Source organism: Zeugodacus cucurbitae, chromosome Y (assembly GCF_028554725.1).
Source record: "Zeugodacus cucurbitae isolate PBARC_wt_2022May chromosome Y, idZeuCucr1.2, whole genome shotgun sequence".
NCBI lineage: Eukaryota > Metazoa > Arthropoda > Insecta > Diptera > Tephritidae > Zeugodacus > Zeugodacus cucurbitae.
Window position 1 is genome coordinate 10,105,001 of NC_071673.1, and position 5,000 is coordinate 10,110,000.

The 5,000-nt window shown below is 46.0% G+C and overlaps 1 pseudogene; it reads right to left on the reverse strand.

The window, feature by feature from the left end:
- LOC128923610 (large subunit ribosomal RNA) overlaps window positions 1-5,000 on the reverse strand; it is a 9,317-nt pseudogene that overhangs the window by 3,703 nt on the left and 614 nt on the right.

Sequence of the window (5,000 nt, forward strand, 5' to 3'; positions counted from 1 at the left end):
CCTACGACCCCTACAAATCCTTAAGACCTGACCCCAGGGGTCATCCCTATGCTCATTAACGAACCCCCTCCACTCCTCTTCTTTGATTTTTATTAGCATGGCCTTATACTCATGCATCGCACAACTAAAATCGTTCCTAATCTGGGCCAACCTATCCGAATTTGACCGCCGAGCGCGTTGAAACTTCCGTCTCAATCGCCGGACAGCCCTCCTCTTCAGGGTTAATTCCTGCGTCCACCACTTTATTTTTCTAACCCTAAAATCCTTATATTTCTTCAACAACCTATCGTTCACTCCCCAGACCAATTCGTACAACCGAGCAATTTGCTCGTCCACCCCCAGATTTTCAAACTCACTAAGCGGTATGTCCAATACCGCTTCCCTAACACACTGTCCATATTGGTTCAAGTCGATACCAGAGGTACGCCATCGCCGCAATGGACTTGCATGTGTCGAGGGAGGGGAATTAGGAGTAACCATAATTTTAATCAAATTATGATCGCTCAATCCCCACCCTCCCATAATCTCCCACCTAAAACTGAACGCCCTATTTGCTGCCTCATTGATCAAGGACACGTCAATGTCGCTCCCCCCTCTAAGACCATGAAATGTGTACCACTCGCTTGGCTCATTTAGGATGTGGAGGCTGTTAGCGGCCATCCATTCGCTTAATGCCCGACCCCGAATGTGGCTCCGATATCTGTGCGCCCATCGAGAAAACTTGCTAAACCACATCGAGGACGTGGCATTCGCATCCATCCCTAGGATAAATGGGCTACCACTCGCAAGGAGTAGTAGGTTATCCATGTATCGCAGATAAGGCTCTATAGGTTCCCTAAACTTACAATACATGCTAGCAACAATCAGTCTACCGAACACCCCCTCTACAGAAACACATACACCCTCTTGTGACGAATCCAAAACTATGCAGTCATAGCTTGGGTCAGTCACAACTATTGCAGCATTACACCTAAGGTCCGTGTAGACCCTGAAACCCCCAGGAAGACCACTTACCATTCCAAAATTGGTGGCGTATGGCTCCTGGAGTAAGGCGATGCTGCACCCTGCCTCTATCATGCAACTCCCTAACTCGCACATAACTGCATAAGAATTCTGGCAATTTAATTGAAAAATCTCACCCATTAATGTCTGGCGAGAGCACGTCCGACAACCCCACAGTAAATCGGACAGGCAGCCGACATCATGAGATGTCCAGCTGGCCTTCCTTTAAATGCACAGTTGCGACAATGGGGGGCATTGACGCAACTGGCAGCCTTGTGGCCCTCCTGACCACACCTCCGACAGACGTCGGTCTTGGCCCTGCATTCTGCCACTCGGTGATCAAAACCCATGCACCGGAAGCAGCCGGTCACGGGACTATCCGCGCGGACACGGAAGGAGAACCACTTGACGTAGCACCTACCCGCATCCAGGAGGGTGGACATTAGTTTGTCCGTACCCTCTAGGACAACATTTGTCCTGCCATCAGTCGCCACCTTCCAGGGGCGACTGACCATCCTCACGTCCGTCTTTTTGGACTCTGGGCTGAACTCCCGAAGGTTCAGCCGAAACAGCTCCTCCATGAATTCTTCATGGGATATTTCCGTGTATACTCTCTGTACCACGACCCTGGGCCCCAACTTTTTATTGACGCTAACGTCCAACCCTACCTCACCGAATTTGGCGTTGCTCGCCACTTTCTCCCTCTCAGCAACAGAGGGAGTGCGTATCACTACGCCACCCCCCTTGATTGACTTCACATCATGGACACGAACACCCAGTGAAGGACCCACCTCCTTAACAACCTTATTTATGACTTCCTTTGAGGAAGTCACAGGAGCCTTGCTCCTCACCACAACCGACCAGGTTTCCACTGGTTTCCTCACCGTCGGCGCAATTGCCTCCAGCACGGGTGCCGGAGGGGCAGGCGCCGAGGGAGCAGCAGCAGCCGCCCCTGCTGTACTCCGAGGGACGGAAGATGTCCCACAACCCCCCTTCAATCCCTCAATTTGCCCACGAAGATGAGCATTTTCTGTTAGGACACTCATAAGAATCTCCTCATATTTAGAGGAGATCCCTACGAGTTCCTTCATTGTTGTGACTTCGAGGCTTTTCGCCCCGAACACAACCTCGTTAAACTGGGCTGTTACGGCTTTCATCGCCGTAACATGACCCTCACCCCCAATAGCACCCCCTTTACCCCCCTTGCTGCCCCCTACCTTGTTATCCGGGCAACCTTTCCTTCCTCCATTGGCTCCTTCCTTCGCCGCAACCTTTACTCCTACGGCTACTTTCGTGGCAACCGCATCCAGCTTCTGGAGTACCCCATCTGATCCACTCTCGCCTGAGTTCGCCTGTGGTGGCGAACCTAGTCGCGCCTTCCTCTTGGGTGGGGGCCGCGAGGGTTGTCCCATACCGTCCTCATCGGTCGATGACTCCACCTGGACCATTGAAGGCCCGGAGTCTTCGCTCTCCGCTGGGGCTTTTGCCCCTCTCCTCCGTGGTGGAGGCATTTCCGCTGCACAACACTCACGCACAATACAGAAACCGCACTTCCACTACCTGCACTGCACAAGGGTTTGTAATGGCAGATGCCGCTATACCCGCACTGCTGGGAAATCCCACACTTTGTTCACTAATCCACACACTAGTTAATGGCCTAAGCCGCTATCCTCACACACTTTTGGGAATACACACGATGTGTATAATCCCTCACGTACCTGCTCACTGTGTCTATTTTCACAACAGGCTACCGAAAAATCCGGAAAAACCGAAAAATTTATTCGCTTCAGAAACACTGAAAAACACTTTAAAAATCGCTTTTAAAAACTCGCAATGATGCGCAAACACGTCCGTTCACTTCGAGGTTCTACAAACGAGTGGGTAGATAGGGACAGTAGGAATCTCGTTAATCCATTCATGCGCGTCACTAATTAGATGACGAGGCATTTGGCTACCTTAAGAGAGTCATAGTTACTCCCGCCGTTTACCCGCGCTTACTTGAATTTCTTCACTTTGACATTCAGAGCACTGGGCAGAAATCACATTGTGTCAACACCCGTTAGGGCCATCACAATGCTTTGTTTTAATTAGACAGTCGGATTCCCCAAGTCCGTGCCAGTTCTGAATTGATTGTTAATTGATAATCGTTATAATTAAATAAGAATATATATCTTGCGATATAATTCTTATAAAATTTTAGCAAGAAAGTTCCACAATTGGCTACGTAACTACTATCCGGGGAACAAGAACCGAAATTCTCTATTTACCCAGAACGAGTACATAAACCATGGTATTGCTTCCCAATCAAGCCCGACTATCTCAATCTTCAGAGCCAATCCTTATCCCGAAGTTACGGATCTAATTTGCCGACTTCCCTTACCTACATTATTCTATCGACTAGAGACTCTTCACCTTGGAGACCAGCTGCGGATATTGGTACGGCCTGTTGAGAAGTTTGCGTAACCCCACCATAAATTTTCAAGGTCCGAGGAGAAAATATCGACACAACAGTAAATGTCATGCTCTTCTAGTCCATCTACCATATCTCTCTTCGAAAGACTTCCATGGTAGTACGACTATAAAACAGAAAAGAAAACTCTTCCGATACCTCTCGACGGCTTCTTTATGGTCGTTCCTGTTGCCAGGATGAGCACAAGGCCCATTTTTAATAACAAACGGATACTCAACAGGTTACGGAATTGGAACCGTATTCCCTTTCGTTCAAAATTATTCAAGTGTTTAATTACTATGAAGAAAACATAATAATATATATTCTCAACAATTCATTAAAACTTGAAAATTTTCGGCTTTCGCCTTGAACTTAGGACCGACTAACTCGTGATCAACCACTGTTCACACGAAACCCTTCTCCACTTCAGTCCTCCAAGGTCTCATTCGATTATTTGCTACTACCACCAAGATCTGTACCAATGGCGGCTCCATGCAGGCTTACGCCAAACACTTCTAAGCACACCATTGTACCCTCCTACTCACTAAAGTTTCAAAATTTATAATCCAACCGAAATTGTATTATAAATCATGTACTTTAGCGGTAATGTATAGGTATACAACTTAAGCGCCATCCATTTTAAGGGCTAGTTGCTTCGGCAGGTGAGTTGTTACACACTCCTTAGCGGATTACGACTTCCATGTCCACCGTCCTGCTGTTTTAAGCAACCAACGCCTTTCATGGTATCTGCATGAGTTGTTAATTTGGGCACCGTAACATTACGTTTGGTTCATCCCACAGCGCCAGTTCTGCTTACCAAAAGTGGCCCACTGGGCACATTATATCATAACCTCAACCTTCATATCAAGAAAGGTGAGGTTCTTACCCATTTAAAGTTTGAGAATAGGTTAAGGTCGTTTCGACCCTAAGGCCTCTAATCATTCGCTTTACCAGATAAGATTATTTTACATAATATTTAAATGCACCAGCTATCCTGAGGGAAACTTCGGAGGGAACCAGCTACTAGATGGTTCGATTGGTCTTTCGCCCCTATACTCAATTCTGACAATCGATTTGCACGTCAGAACTGTTTCGGTCTTCCATCAGGGTTTCCCCTGACTTCAACCTGATCAAGTATAGTTCACCATCTTTCGGGTCACAGCATATATGCTCAAGGTACGCTCCAGTTAGAGGTATAAATAATAATAAATTATCATTATACATAACTATATGGAACGCCCCGGGATTGAATTAATAGTAAAATATTTCACTAAAAATTAATCCCATTATATAAAAGTTAAGTTAATTTCGCCATTAGGTTTAATATAACCCAATGACTTGCACATATGTTAGACTCCTTGGTCCGTGTTTCAAGACGGGTCCCGAAGGTATCCTGAATCTTTCGCATTGTTAATCATATAAATGCATACAATTAATATTAAAATCAATGATAATAATATTATTGTAAAATTCAAAAGAATTTAAGCATTATATATGTAAAATCTATCAACACTTTATCAAATCATCAGTATTTATTCTATGTTAATAA